Source organism: Schistocerca americana, chromosome 1, assembly GCF_021461395.2.
Source record: "Schistocerca americana isolate TAMUIC-IGC-003095 chromosome 1, iqSchAmer2.1, whole genome shotgun sequence".
Lineage (NCBI taxonomy): Eukaryota > Metazoa > Arthropoda > Insecta > Orthoptera > Acrididae > Schistocerca > Schistocerca americana.
This window is the reverse complement of record NC_060119.1, coordinates 794,568,421-794,584,736: the sequence shown is the minus strand read 5'-3', so window position 1 is coordinate 794,584,736 and position 16,316 is coordinate 794,568,421. Positions and strand designations below refer to the sequence as shown.

General features: G+C 44.2%; 1 protein-coding gene across 4 annotated transcripts in view; it reads right to left on the bottom strand.

The window, feature by feature from the left end:
* LOC124612510 (synaptic functional regulator FMR1) overlaps positions 1–16,316 on the bottom strand; it is a 237,528-nt gene that overhangs the window by 131,716 nt on the left and 89,496 nt on the right. The window lies entirely within an intron of this gene.

Here is a 16,316-nt window from a genome sequence, read left to right as displayed (position 1 = left end):
TTCCCACAGAGAGAGACCAATTTCATGTAGTCTCATTTTCGCAAGTACTTTACAATTATTCCCTGCAAAGATAGTCAAATATTTTTATCACATGGGAACATTTACAGAAAACCATTTTGCTTTTAAAAATGTGTCAACTCAAAGGATCTTTCCACATTTGTAAATGACATCTTGCACATTCCTAAACAACTATTTGTCAGTGATCTGACTAAAGCCTATGATTGTGTTGATCAAAATGTTTTATTTAAGAAAGCTCGGCACTATGTCAGTTGATCAATATGTAACCTACTGAAATCTAACTTCAAAGAGGAAGTAATTTTGTAAACAATGGACTGCAGATGGGTATATTTGTTATGTAAGTGACTATTTCCTCAGGTTTCTTCCCCAAGTCCATTTTTAATTCAGAATCAAGCTAACAGCCTGCCTATAGCAGTAATCAGTGAGCATAAATGAGCAATATTTGTTGACGACATTTGCACTTTTGACTGGTAGGGATGATATTCAAGAATGCATTTGATACTTTTCGAAATTCTCAAGGGGTTTACTCTCAGTTCCCTTTCTGTGAACTTCAACAAGTCTAACCCAATTCAGTTTCACTATAGCCATTGTGACATACTGTTAATTAGCAAGTACAGAGTAACTGCAGACTAAAGTAAAAATCCTTTCAGACTAAACACCAATGGACATTTTGAAACACACAAACGTAGGCTTCCGTGGCCATTGTCACAGTCAAAAAAATTTTTCTGGGTTTGTGACTACGTTGTCAATACGTGAAACTACCAACGTTTTGGTCACTTTTGCAAATGACCTCCTTCAGGTTGTTTTTGTTAACTGCTGAATGAGAAAACTTTTTCCTTATATACCTGCAAGGTGGCTGCTATCTAATTCTGATAGGCTGTTAATGATGAAGGGGAGGGATGTTAGAAGTTCTTTATTCGTGTTCTTATTATTTCTTTCCATTGGTGGAAACCCGACGTTCTGATTGGTGTTTGCATTACTACTTACGATCGGTGGAAATTGGCAAATGGAAAACCAGGCAGCAGTTATGATGTGGGGTGGTTTTCCTGCTTTCTAGCACTGGTTGAGGTGCACCAGTACCCTATGTACCTGTAACCCCTGCGGTCTCCTGCACACTTTTGTGTATTGCTTCATGTGAGCTGTAGTCCCGCAATTCTGTTACTGCTGGCAGCCAAGACGTCTGACGTCTGTACCCATCTTCTCTGTTCATGTTGGCAGGTTGCTTGGCTATTTCTATTGCCTCTCTAATCTTCCTCCTGAAAATAAGAGGCTGTTTCTCCAGTATGCGAACTTCATTAAAATCAATCTGTTTACCATACTCATCCTGATGTTCTGCCACCACTGACTTGGTGTGTTGTCTTACTCAGATATATCTTGGGTGTTCAGATATCTGTGTGCTGATGGGTCAACTCATTTCACCTACATACACTAATCCACATTCGCACCTGGTTTTGTAAACTTCAGCAGCATGCAGTTTGTCAACTGCATCTTTTGTTGCGCGAAGAACATCTTTAATTCTGTTGCTGCTTCTGAAATGGGCTTGACGCCTGTTCAGTGGAGAATTTTGCCCACCCATTCAGTGACACCTTTGAACATATGGTAATAGAGAGATGTTTGGTACCTCCTACTGATCTCCTCTATTGTCTCCATTGTCGCCGTAGTTCCATCCCATAACCATTGTCACCAAAAATGGACTTTACATTTTCTAGTCCACCCTTTGGATGTTCTTCATTGCTGATCCCGTGAGCCCTCTTTGTTAAAGTTTGCACATCTAATTTCTTCTGCATAGTGTGGTGATGAGAGGACGCATATATAGCAGGCATCAAGCCAATTTTCCAAAACAGCAACAGAATAAAAGATGTTCTTCACACAACGAAAGATTTAGTTTACAAACTACATGCTGCTGGAGTTTTACAAAATTAGGTGCAAATGTGGATTAGTGTATGTAGGTGAGACGGGGTAACTTATCACCACATAGATACCTGAACACTACAGATATATCTGACTATGACAACATACCAAGTCAGTGGTGGCAGGACACCAGGATGAGTGCATCAAACACATCTGTTTAGTTGAATCTCAGGTACTGGCAAAACAGCCTCTTACTTTCAGGAGAAAAATTAGAGTGCCAATAGAAATAGGAAAGTTATCCACTAACATGAAGAGAGAATACGGGTACAGACTTCGAACATCTTGGCTGCCAGCAATAACAGCTTTACTAGACAACAGCTCACATGAAGCAACACACAGAGGCACATGGGAGACTGCAGCGACCACAGGTATATAAGAGTGCTGGCGCACCTCAGCCGGCACTAGAGAGCAGGAAAACAATGCCACGTCACAACTGCTGCCTGGTTTTCCATTCGCCAATTTCCACTAATCACAAGCAGTAATACAAACACCAATCAAAATGTCAGGTTTCCACCAATGAAAAGAAATAATAATAACACCAATAAGGAACTTCTAGCATCCCTTCCAGTCGTCCGTAACAGCCTACCAAAATTAGATAACAGCAATGTCTGCAGGTATATAAGGAAAAAAGTTCTCTCATTCAGCAATAAAGAAAAACACCCTGAAGGAGGTCACCTGCAACAGTGACTGAAACGTTGGTAGTTTTACATTTTGACAATGCAGTCTCAAATCCAGAAAAAAATTTACTGACTTCGAAACACGTTTTCACTACAGTTTTTGGAAAGAAATTACGATGAATTGTTCCAATGTGACAGGAGCAATTGCAAAATAGTAGGTGTTTATTAATGACTGGGAATTCAAAAGGACCACCTCATGGACTGTGTATGCCTGATGGCCTCATTCAACATGCTGAAGGTGTTCTGGCTATCACAGAGAACACAGGGTGCAATCAACTGCAGATTATGGCACAGTGTAATGAACAATTCAAATCATCTGTACTCCAACGTCATACTTCGTCCATTCCCATCACTGGCAGAGAAGAGCAGCCCCACTGGCTGCAGCAATGTCCCCATGACAGATTTGTGATCCCTTCCTCAGCCAAGTAGAAGGCTTGGACCAGTGACATCGATGATTCTGCAACAAGCTAAGCTGTGACTTCCTGGGCTCTCATCATTAGGTTATGAACTGTAGGGTCCCCCTAAATGTGTCAGGGGGTTCACACAAATCTCTTCTAGCTTAATTGACTCCTCACCCAATCCGGGCAACGAAAGCTGCAAAATGTCCCAAAGTATTAGTGACAGATCAAAAGAAAGTGTCCCACACAGGAAACCATTAAAACCTCAATGTGCAGAAAGATGGCTAAAACCCAAAATTGACAGCAGTGAGACCATTCTGTCATCATTGGAGGAGATTTAAATAATCTAAGACTTGATTGAGATAATTGCAGTTGTTAGTGGTGCGCATAGCGACGACGTCCATTGAAACACTACATGCTTTCCCTGAAAATTATTTTGATTTAATACATTCATCATGAGTACTTCCAAAACTTTTGTCTTGATGGCAACATGCACACCTGACTTTTTTGAGGACTGTCCACATTGAAACTGGTATCAGTGACAACTGCAGCTTTTTGAAGTAAACAGAGCAACTAGAACAAGGAGATTGATTTACATGTCCAGAAAGTTAAAGTGGCATATCACATCTCAGAGGGAAGCTTGAAACATTTACGTGAGTGTAGGAGCATGTAGTGCAGTAAGACTAGTTAAACATGCACTAGGTAGATGTGTACACAGAAGAACGGCTCATCATATGAGGGACACACTATAGCACACAGTCTCTAAAGGAACTTCGGGAGAGAGGCTACTGCATAACTAGGTGTGAAAGTATTGTGGTCTACAGATATAGAGATACAACAAACATATATGGCTGTCAAAAGGGGAGAATGTGAAACCTTCAATGAGCACCTAGTGGAATCTTATCAAAAGATCTCTCATAAATATTAAGGAAATTAGTCATACATTTTTAGGTTGCCAGTGGCACTTAAGTTAGTGTACAGCCACTCGTGTAAGCACAGCAACTGAAACTGAAGCTAGCAAAGCAACAGCAGAAACCCATAATTCAGTTTACAAATGTCCCTCTGCAAAGGAAGACGTAGAAATACAACTCCAGTTTAATTCCGTCACCACTGCAAGGATGACTAACACAAATATTAGTGTCAGTAGTGTTGAGAAATAACTGAAATCATGAAGATTAAGCAAGGCCGCAGGAATGCCAGCCTATGTCTATACAGAATACTGAGCAGAGTAAGCTCCCATTTTAACAAGCTACAATAGACTGCACGAATACAAAACTATGTTCAGTGACAAACAAAATACAGGTCACACCCATCTTCAAGATGGGTAGCAATTACTGCCCAATACCATTTACGTCCATCAGTTTTAGTAGATGCTCTTAGTTAAAACACAATGAGGTACCTTTTAACAGAATGACCTCCCATCCACACCAACCAGCACGGGTTTCGAAAATAGCTTTCTCTGATATTTCATCTGGCTTCAGCACCTAGAGAAAGCTGTCGCAGGCTCCTGCATGCATGTTTTCTAATTCAGGACAAGGCCTTTTCACTTAAAGCTTAGATATTTAGCAGCCTTTTCATTATGCCTGTCTGTGACAACATTTCTTCTATATGGCGAGTAGCAATCTATTCTCTTCAGAATATTGTTGCAAACGCCAGACTTTGGATTTTTGGTAGAATACTATGGAAATACTATCAGTCTACAGAGACAAGATTGCTTATGTATACTGTTAAAGACTACATTTTAGAATATTGTTCGCGGATATTTAATGCATCCAAAGAAAAGTGGCACAAATAGTCACAGGTTTGCCCAATTTCTGGTAGAGATCCACAGATGAGGGTTTAAAGAGGTGGTGAAGGGAGTAAGTGACAGGAAGATGGTCAAAGTGATAGTGAAGGAGATTGTTTGGAAATTCTGGGAGTATATACACCACAAGTTGGATGTTCTCCTAAAGAGGAGCAGGACTTTGAAGAGGAAATGTGGAGACATGTAACATGACAGAAGAGCACAATAATGAGCGCGCTAAATGGATACGTGGACAAGACAATTGTAATGACTTCTGTAAAAGGAATGGACTAGCAGTAGGCAACACCTGGTCATAAGGTAACATGGTAGAGCCATGATTTGTCGAGAATCTGTGGTAGGCTACATAATATGTGACCAGTACACAAAAAGAACAGCAAGAGAGATTTAATCAGCGACAGAGATTAAAGAGGAAATGGGGGATAAAAGACAAGAAACACGGATAATGTGAAAGTTGAAAGAAAAGAAACACAAAGAAGAATTTTCAAGAAAGTAATGAGTAGTATATCAATGGATGAAATGAAGTCAGAAGAGAAATCAGGAAGTTTCAAAACAGTGATGGTGGAAGTAGCAGAAAAAAATTGTGGAAGAACCTGTGGCAAGGAAAGTTGAAACAAACACCCTTGTGTATGATAAGAGAAAGGGGGAGAGCTGCATAGAAAAGAAAAACATTCTGTATAGGGTTTCAAGAGAGTACTGAGGGAGGAGGAAGGAGGAGGGGGCAGGAGGAGAGAGAGAGAGAGAGAGAGAGAGAGAGAGAGAGAGAGAGAGAGAGAGAGAGAGAGAGAGGAGGAGGAGGAGGAGGAGAAAGGGGAGACAGTCAGGAAGAAGAGGAATGGATGGAATAGTCGACAAAAATAACAGAAGAGAATAGTTAAAAGAGTATCAAGATCCTCTGTGGAATGGTTAAGGCTAAGAAAAGAGACACGAGGAAAAAATGTCAGGATAAAAATAATGTAAGAAAGGAAGTTTAGTATGTATAGGAAATCATGCAGATGTTGAAATAATATTCTGAAGTTACTAAACCACCAATGGAAATATGGAGGAGGAAAATGAGGAGTCTGTGTATGTAGATGCTGAGATGCACCTAATCTGGACAAAGATAAAGGAAGTGATAGTGTAACAGGAGGAAAGGTAGCTGGACTGGGAATGTGGAGAGGGTGAAAGCAGCTGTCATTTAGAAGTACAGTGGTTTCATCAATTCATGAGAACAGTGCAGAAAGAAACAATACCTTAAGATTAGAGTAAGGAAGAAGAGTTGCAGGAAATTGCCAAAAACTGTAATGGAGTTAGTTTGTTCTGTCATGCTGACTAGTTTGTGAAGATCCTGGGAAACAGTGTACACACAAGAGGAGGTCGTCAGGCAGGAACTGTGTGTGTTTAAATGAAGAAGATCAGCAATGGATCTAATTTTTAGTAAGAACTACAAGAGACTGAATACAGTAAGGCTTCAGTAATTCCCTGGGTATTGGAAACAGGAGGATGCTGTTTTAGTATTTCATGCTTCAGTGCAAGTTCCAAACACCAGACTTATTAGTGTTGGCACATAGCGAGCTTTTGTGCAAAACTAAAATGCCAATTCTAATTTATAACTGAGAATAATTTCCCCTCTTGTTACCAAGTCTTGGCATGGCATATTAGCAATTTGAGGGAAGCTACCAAACCTGCCTTCGATGAAGAATATTTCTGACAAGTTTCAACAAATTAGACCAATATAAACTGCAAAATTGGCGTGCCTTGCACACAGCACAGCCTTATCAGCCATCAAGTCAGACATTAAGAACAAAGTCAATTAAACCCACAAAATTATTATTAGACTGTAAAATTATAGTTGCAACACTGATGTAACTAATGAATATATAAAACGTTTATTTCATAGTTCTTCTATTATTGGTGGACATAGACAAGGGCAATTACAAGACAGCAGTGGACAGAAAACTGGATAGCTACATTGCTGAAAATTATAAGCATGGAGAATTCATTTTAGTCATTCCCTCTCAGTTCCAAGGATAGATAAATTGTTCAGAATTTAGTACAAATTGGCATTCTTCCATTCTTATAGCATAGTAGTAGTTGGTATCAATTACAGAACAAGAATTGTGCGAGGAAGCACTGTTACATAGTTTCTCATTCAGTTATTCAGAGGTAATCTAATTGTTGCAATATTTAGCCCTTTTCAGTGTATTTGAATGTTATTGTTGCTGTCCAATAAAGGAGATTTTAATGTTTCATTGAGTTTAACTTGGTATGGTAACGACGTATAAAAGCTTAAAAAGGAAACTCTAGGACAAGGTAATGTTCAGACAGTCATGGAGGATACTGAACCAGCCACTATGGACCAACCTCTTACAGCTCTGCTACCTGAATTATTCCACAGAGGTTGAACTGGTACTGAAGAAACAGGAGGCAATGTCTGAAAAACAGGAAAAAACTTGCAGACTAAAAATGATTCAACCAATGCTCAAACTGCCATACACGAGATATGCGAGTCTCATAACAAACTGGGGGCAAAATTTTAGAATCTAACTCTGTGTTATGCAATAATATCTCTGAATTTCATGCCAACTTAGCTGATCAGATTAGCTGAGTTAAAGACAACACATCAGCACTTGCTGGATGCAGTTTCACACTTAATCACAAATTCACCAGTGCCATGAAACCTTTTCCGGAAAAGTTAAAGAATTGGCAGTCCATATTGCGAATAACTCTCTGGAACACGACAAAATGATCAATTTGCGTTACAAAAGAATCATTTCAGGCTTGCACTGACACTAAATTAGTGGAAACCTAGAAAATGGATTTTATGAGATTAAAACCTAACTCTGGGAAGATTTTGCACAGTGGTGAGCTACATTTAACAACCAAGTAAAATCTGTAAACAAGGAACTAGCTGACAGCAAGGAAGCACTCTGTGTTTACCAGACAGGTGTCCCTAAATCTGAATGGATACCTGCACAGGCTCTGAAGTCTGTAGTATCGCCAGGCAGATCTTGATACGAATCCATAACTTCACATGCTTAGTATGTGGGGCTGATGGTGGATTACACTACAAGATGATCATAGAAGAGAAACTGACTGAACAGACTACTGAAAGTAATTAACCCAGATAAAAGCAGCATTCATGCAGTCTTATTCTTACAGGGTGTCCAGAAAAGAGCTCCCTGATTTCAAAATTAAATATCTCGAAAACAAAGATTGATAGAGGAATGCAGTAAACGGTATGTTTATTGTGAAAGCTGTAAGAAGTTTATACAGCAGTTTGAAATAATAGTTACAAAAGCTGCTAACAGATGGCACTGTATGCTATACATCTCATATCAGCATACGTAAGTGAAATAATCGTATGAAAACCATCTTTGCAAACAATCACATCACAATGTTTTCAAAATGTTCACCATTGGCACTACAGAGGTGGCGCAAACTAAGAATGAAATTCGCCATCACATTTCGTAGTGTCTCAACCGAAGGATTCACATGCCACAGAGATTGCCGATTCAAGCTCGTCCAGTGTGGCGGGGTGCTTTGGGTAGACCATGTCTTTCACTGTGCCCCACAAAAAAAAGTCACAGGGAGTCAAATCCGGCGAATATGGAGGCCAATCCATGCCTGCACCAGTAAATTTGGGATATTCCAAAGCAATGACTCGATTCCTGAAGTATTCCTCAAGAAAGCGAAACACTTGTTCAGTCCGATGTGGCCGGGTTCCGTCTTGCATAAACCATTCAGTACCTGGTCGATCCTCCAACGCTTGCTGTGTGGCAACAAATTGTTCCAAAATTGCAACGTAACATGCATCAGTGACCGTTTCTCGAATGAAAAAAGGGCCAATAATGCCTCTGATGCATACTGCAGCCCACACAGTAACTTTAGGAGAATACAGGGGTTTCGGTTCACACCAATATGGCTTTTCGGAACCCCAAAATCGCCAGTTCTGCTTATTCACGTACCCATTCAGCTGGAAGTGTGCTTCATCTGTAAACCAGATGCAGCCAACATCAAATCCTTCACTATCAATCATTGTGAGCATCTGATTAGCAAAGGCAACCCTTCGTTGCACAGCTCGTACGGGTATGGCCTGGTGCGTTTGAATTTTGAATGGAAACATGTGTAGGCCCTTTCTCAGTATTTTCTGCGTGCTGGAATGCTTCAAACCAGTCTCAGATGCAATTCTACGGACGGATGACATTGGATTTCGCTGAATAATTCCAGAAACTGTGGTGATATTTTCAGGCGTAACTGCAGTTTGCTTGTGGCCAACATGCCCCACTAGATCATCAGTTACGCTGCCTGTTCGTAGAAATCTTGCGAAGAGCGTACAAATAGTTTTCACATCGGGTCCTTTTGGAACATTAAACCGTGCTTGAAAACTTCGCCTTGTTGCCGTAGGACTCTCTTCTAACCTGTGGTACTCTACCACCAGAAAAACGCGTTGTTCAACGGAGTACATGGTTTTAATCTCTTCCTTCGGTACGCTAACCTCCTTTCACGCTTCAATAGTGGAACTGATCGCTCTGGGCTTCAGATCACTATTTATACTAGGCATTACGTATGACGATTACAGCGCCATCTGTTAGCAGCTTTTGGAACTATTATTTCAAACTGCTGTATAAACTACTTACAGCTTTCACAATAAACATACCATTTACTGCATTCCTCTATCGATCTTTGTTTTCGAGATATTTAATTTTGAAATCAGGGAGTCCTTTTCTGGACACCCTGTATGAGCCTTTAAAGACGCACTACCTTTGTGGAACAAACTACAGGAGGTGGCTATACGAGTGGGTTTATTCATATGGATGGTTGGTTTAAAGGAGAGGGAGAAGGGACCAAACTGCAAGGTCATCAGTCCCTTGTTCCCGGTAAAATAATTACACAAGGGAAAGAAGAAAAGAAAGGAGATTTACAGTACAAGTACAGGAGAATTGCAGAACCAGAAGAACGACAGGACGACAGCCCACACTACTATAGACAAAACAGGAAAAAAACCACAGAGATAAGCAAGAAACAGGTAGAAGGGCTAAAAACAAGAGCAGATGACCGTGGCTGGCCAACCACGAGAATAAAAAGGAAAAGCCAGCCACTCTGCGACACATCAAAACATCCAGCCTAAAAGCACTAGGGTGGAGGACACAAAGGGACAGGGGACATGTGTGAAAACTTATATAGAATGATAAAACCCACTGTCAGCTGGACACCTCACCAACACTGAGGTGGGTCAGTGCGGCGCAGGAGGTAGTCGTGTGTCACCCAAGCGTGGCCAATGTGGAGCCAACAGAGAACCACAGAGTCCCTGCGAGAGGCCCACTTGGAGGTCTTCCATACATTCGTAGTCTCCTTAATGGCGCACAGTTTGTTGTGCATACTGTTATGCCAGTCCGTCTCCCAAAGACGCAAAACCTTGTGGTGTAGTACTGAACACACTTCAGTTGCAGAGAAGCCGATCTCCAAAAGCGTTTTCCGCGTAGCCTCTTTGGCCAGTCCGTCAGTTTGTTGCCTGGGATTCCGAAGTGACCTGGGATCCTAACACACACCACTGAACGACTGGACCGTTCCAGGGCATAGATGGACTCCCAGATGGTCGCTACCAAAGATGACAAGGGTAGCACTGGTCGACAGCTTGTAGGCTGCTCAAGGAGTCAGTACACAGCAGAAATGACTTCCCTGGGCATGAACAGATGTGCTCAATAGCAAGAGATGTAGCCACCAGCTCGACAATGAAAACACTGCAGCCATCGGGGATGGAATGCTGTTCAACATGTCCTCCATGCACATACATGAAGCCGACATGATCATCAGCCATCGAGCTCTCGATGTAAACCATTTCATGGACCTGGTATATGCCAAGAATCGAGAGGAAGTGGCAGCGGAGAGCAGTGGGGTTAACGGAGTCCTTAGGGCCATGTGAAAGGTCCAGGCAAAGCCGCAGCATAGGCGTACACCATGGAGGTATATGTGAATGGACCTCAAGGATAGGTGGTAAAGGCAAGGACCCCAGTTCGGAAAGAAGGGATTAGACTGACACAAACTGCAATTGGAAGCCCTGACGCTGGCCAGAGTGGCCGAGCGGTTCTAGGCGGTACATTCTGGAGCCGCGTGACCGCTACAGTCGCAGGTTCAAATCCTGCCTCGGGCATGGATGTGTGTGATATCCTTAGGTTAGTTAGATTTAAGTAGTTCTAATTTCTAGGGGACCGATGCAATTGGCCATTTTTGATGCCCTGACCTGGGCCGCCAAGGTGGGAGATAAACTGCCATGGGTGGGAAAAGGAGATTAATTCGGATGCGCAGGAGAACTACGAACATGTGCAACGTAACTGGCCAGCAGTTGTGCATGCCTAACCTGCAAAGGAGGGACTCCAGGCTCCACCAGGATGCTGGTCACTGGATTCGCCCTAAAAGCTCCTGGCACTAGGCGAACGCCACAGTGGTGCACCGGGTTTAGTAAACGCAATGCTGAGGCCACCACCGAACCATAAACCAGACTCCCATAGTTGGTTGGTTGGTTGGTTTTGGGGAAGGAGACCAGACAGCGTGGTCATCGGTCTCATCGGATTAGGGAAGGATGGGGAAGGAAGTCGGCCGTGCCCTTTCAGAGGAACCATCCCGGCATTTGCCTGAAGCGATTTAGGGAAATCACGGAAAACCTAAATCAGGATGGCCGGACGCGGGATTGAACCGTCGTCCTCCCGAATGCGAGTCCAGTGTCGAACCACTGCGCCACCCCGCTCGGTAGACTCCCATAGTCAAGACAGGATTGAACAAGGGCTCTGTAAGAGCTGCAGCAGTGTAAAGCGATCTGCACCCCAGTTGGTGTTGTCAGTTAGCGAAGGGCACTGAGATGCTCCAGCACTTCCTCTTAAGCTGACGAAGATGAGGAAACTAATTCAATCAAGCATCAAAAACCAGTCCTGAATATCGATATGTCTCCACTACAGTGAGTGGATTGTCGTCATGGTAAAGTTCTGGTTCCGGATGAACAGAATGACCCAGACAGAACTGCATAATACACGACTTTGCAGCCAAAAACTGGAAACCGTGGGCTAGAGACCATGACTGCGCCTTGTGGATGGCTCCCTGTAGGCGACGCTCAGCAACACCAGTACTGGTGGAGCAGTACGAAATGCAAAAGTCTTCTGCATACAGAGAAGGTGAGACGGACAGCCCTACACCTGCTGCTAGACCATTAATGGCCACTCAAATCAGAAACTCACTCAATACAGAACCCTGCGGGACCCCATTCTCCTGGATATGGATGGAACTATGGGAAGCATCAACTGGACACGGAAAGTACGAAGCAACACGTAATTTTGGATAACATCGGGAGCCGCCTTGGAGACCCCACCTGTATATGTGGCAAGGATATAATGTCGCCAGGTCGTGTCATATGCTTTTATAAATAAAAAAAGACAGCAACCAGGTGTTTGCAACTGGAAAAGGCTATTCGGATGGCAGACTTGATGGACACAAGATTATCAGTGGTAGAGCCACCCTGGCGGAAGCCACCCTGACATGGAGCCAGAAGGCCACATGACTCCAGGACCCAACCAACCACTGGCACACCATACATTCCAGAAGCTTACAAAGAACGTTGGTTAGGTTGATGGGCCGATAGCTATCCATAACAAGCGGGTTTTTACCGCGTTTGAGCACCGGAATGATGGTGCTCTACAGCCATTGCAATGGAAAAACGCCATCCCACCAGATCCGGTTGAAGATGACGAGGAGATGTTGCTTGTAGTCAGACGAGAGATGTTTAATCATCTGACTGTGGATCCAATTTGGCTCAGGAGCAGTGTTGGGGCAGTGTGCTAGGGCACTGAGGAGCTCCCACCCTGTAAATGGGGTGTTATAGGACTCACTGTGGCGTACAGTGAACAAAGGGACTTTCCCTTCCAGCCGCCGTTTGAGGGTGTGAAAGGCTCGGAGGGAGGGAGGGAGGGTGGGGTTCTTCGATGCAGATCGAATAAGTAGATAACATGCTCTTTATGTTAACACCAGGAACACCTGTTGGGGTCTTGTACCCGGAAACACGTTTGATCCTTACCCAGACTTGGGAAGGTGGCTTATGGCACCCAATGGTCAAGACATATCTTTCCCAACACTCCTGCTTCCGTTGTTAGATAAGGTGGCGAACACAGGCACGGAGCTGTTTAAAGGCTGAGGCACTCCAGGGAAGGGTGTCGCTTATGCCACTGTAGAGCTTCCCAACACTCCTTAATTGCTTCAGCAACTTCTGGCAACCACTAAGGGACTGCCTTACACCTTGGGCACCCTAAAGAGTGAGGGATCGCATTTCCTGCCACAGAAAGGATTGTTGTAGCCACCTGCCCAACCATCACATCGATGTTCCCGTGTGGGGGAGCGTCAACGGTGGCAGCAGACGTGAAAGTTTCCCAGTGCGCCTTGTTTAAAACCTATTTGGGCAGGGGTCCATGGGCCTGACACTGTGACAGTGACAGGAAGATGGGGAAGAGGTCACTACCATACAGGTCGTCATGTTCTCTCCAGTGGATAGATGGGAGAAGTCCGGGGCTGCAAATTGATAAATCAATGGCCCTGTAACTACCACGAGCCACACTGAAATGTGTGGCGGCGGCGAGGCAGAGGTCAAACTGAGACAGTAAAGTTTCGACATCTCTGCCTTGGCCAGTAAGCACAGTGCCACCCCACAAGGGGTTTTGGGCATTAACATCTCCCAAAAGTAGGAAAGGTTTAGAGAGTTGATCAATCAGCGCAGCCAATATGTTCAGCAGTGCTTCACCATTTGGAGGAAGATATATATTGCAGACAGTTATTTCCTGCATCATCCTTATTCTGACAGCCACAGCTACAAGAGAGGTTTAAAGTGGCATAGTATCACTACAGACTGAATTTCGGACATATACACAAACCCTACCTGACACTCGACTATAGTCGCTACGGTTCCTGTAATATCCCTCATAGCCGCAGAGGGCAGGGGTCCACATTGCCGGGAACCACGTTTCCTGAAAGGCGATGCAGAAAGCAGGTGTAAGGCTAAACCGTTACCTCCTGGGCTGGGAGGACTTCACTGATTAAGTCTCCAGGACTGAGGATGAACGTGAAGCCCTACAACCAGCTGCTTTTGGGCTCGACAGCCACTGGCGGGTGTCATCTTTCCCACTAGCAGAAAACTGGGAATGAGTGATCCAAGGGACCCCTTCCTAGTGAGAGGAGCCAAAGAAGATTTATGCTTCTCCAGCGCACAAGTGGGGACTAATATCCCCCATGGTTGGGGGGGGGGGGGGGGGGGGAGGGGGTGTTCCCGAAGTAGCGGTGTAGGCACAACAGGGACGGAAGGGCCCCCTCACCATCAAGAGGGCAGGTGCAGTCTTCCAGCTCTGTGAGGTGAATGGGGTTGGCAGAGCTGATGGGGCTACAACTGTTGTAGCGGCAGTGTAAGACGATGTTTTACATACAAGATGCAGGAGTTCAAATTTCCTCTTAGCCTCAGTGCAGGTCAGTCAGTCTGCCCAGAGTCTTTTACTCCATGATTTTCCTTTCTTTCTAGAGAATCTTGTAGTCAGGCGGGCAAGGCGAACAGTGCTCTCTGCAGTTGACACAGATGGGAGAAGGGGCACATGGAGTATTGGGATGTAATGGGCATCCACAATCTTGCTATGTAACGCTGGTTCCAGCATTTAAAGCACCACACTGGGGGAGGGATATAGGGCTTTACATCACAGAGGTAGACCATCACCTTGACATTCTCGAGTAATGTACCACCCTTGAAGGCCAAGAAGAAGGCACCGGTGGCAACCTGATTATTCCTTGGAGCCTGGTGGACACGATGAACAAAGTCTACACTTCGCAGCTCTAAATTGGCGCTCAGCTCATCGTCAGACTGCAAAAAGAAGGTCCCTGTGAAATATGATACTCTGTGCCATATTTAAGCTCTTATGGGGTGTGATGGTTACAAAAACATTTCCCAGCTTGTCACAGTCAAGTAATGTCTGTGACTGGGAAGAGGATGCTGTTTTGATCAAGACTGACCCAGATCTCATTTTGGACAAGCCCTCCACCTCCCCAAACTTGTCATCTAAATGCTCAACAAAAAAACCGAGGCTTCTCGTCATTAAAGATTCCCCATCAGCTCTCGAATGTACAAGGTACCGGGGTGAATAAGGGCTGCTGCCATCCTTAGTATGAAATTCCTCCCATGGTGTGACCAGGGAGGGGAACAATTTGAGGTCGTACTTCTGTGAGTTGAATTGAGCCTGTGAATGCTTAGAGACTGCTGCTGTTTGACCACCAGCAAGAGAGGGTGTACTACACTTCATCACGTGTCATCCGCCCTGATGTCACCCACTTCAAAAAGGGGCCCTCCCAATGGGTGCCACTTAGCCGCAGCAAAGGACACGTGGCAGGCTGGCCATTGCCGGGAGTCACGATGCCCCAGGGAGATGGGCATCTGTCCCTTGGCATACGTGGGGAGTTAACGGCACAGGCATCAGCAGAGCGATCCCTGTGTGGTCAGGGGGCTACAACCAACAGGGTACATGGCGGCACCACCACAATGGACTGGCTACCGTGCTGGATATCAGGTGCAACTAAGCACACAAGTTCATTATCATTGTAAGCGTAGAAAACGATACTGCACAGTTGATGGAAGGGTGGGTGACCTCGTCCAACAGCTGGAGAATGAGCAGAAGTGCAGATCCACGTCGACGAAGGATGCAAGAAGTCTCAGCACATGGACACGATGCACCATGTAAAGCTTACTCTTCAGGAAAATTTTGGAAAATGGAGGTCAAACCCTAAAGGGGACCATCACATAAAGGCTGAAATGAGAGAAACTCCTTTTAGTCGCCTCTTACGACTGGCAGGAATACCTCGTGCCTATTCTAAACCCCGGACCTGCAGGGTGTCACATGGATGCAGCTCTATGGTCTGTTAAGGCTACTGAGTTTTGTACCACATATCGAAAATTTGAAACAGAATTTTTGGCAAAATACTGGTGCAGCAGAGTTCAAGAAAGATTAAGGAAAGAGGTCTTTAATCCTGCACTGTTCAACTTCGGACAGTCTGTGTAAACACACTACTGGCCATTAAAATTGCTACACGACGTAGGTGACATGCTACAGACACAAAATTTAACTGACAGGAAGAAGATGCTGTGATACGCAAATGATTAGCTTTTCGGAGCATTCACACAAGGTTGGCGCCGGTGGCGACACCTACAACATGCTGACATGAGGAATGTTTCCAACCGATTTCTTTTTTTTTGTGGTTTTAGGGCGCACAACTTCAACGGTCATTAGCGCCCAGACTACGTTAGGAATGCACCGCGAGTCACAAGTTTAAAACAGCAACGAAACGGAAGACACGATAAAAGACAGACTGACAGGCATAGGATTTAAAAAAAAAAAAAAAAAAAAAAAAAAACAGCATAATCAAATGTCCTTAGAGAGGGTTGTCAAGTTGATAAAATGAAGAACGCGAGCAGCTGCTTGTGGGTCATCCGCTAAAATGGCATCTAGAGTACATGGCAGG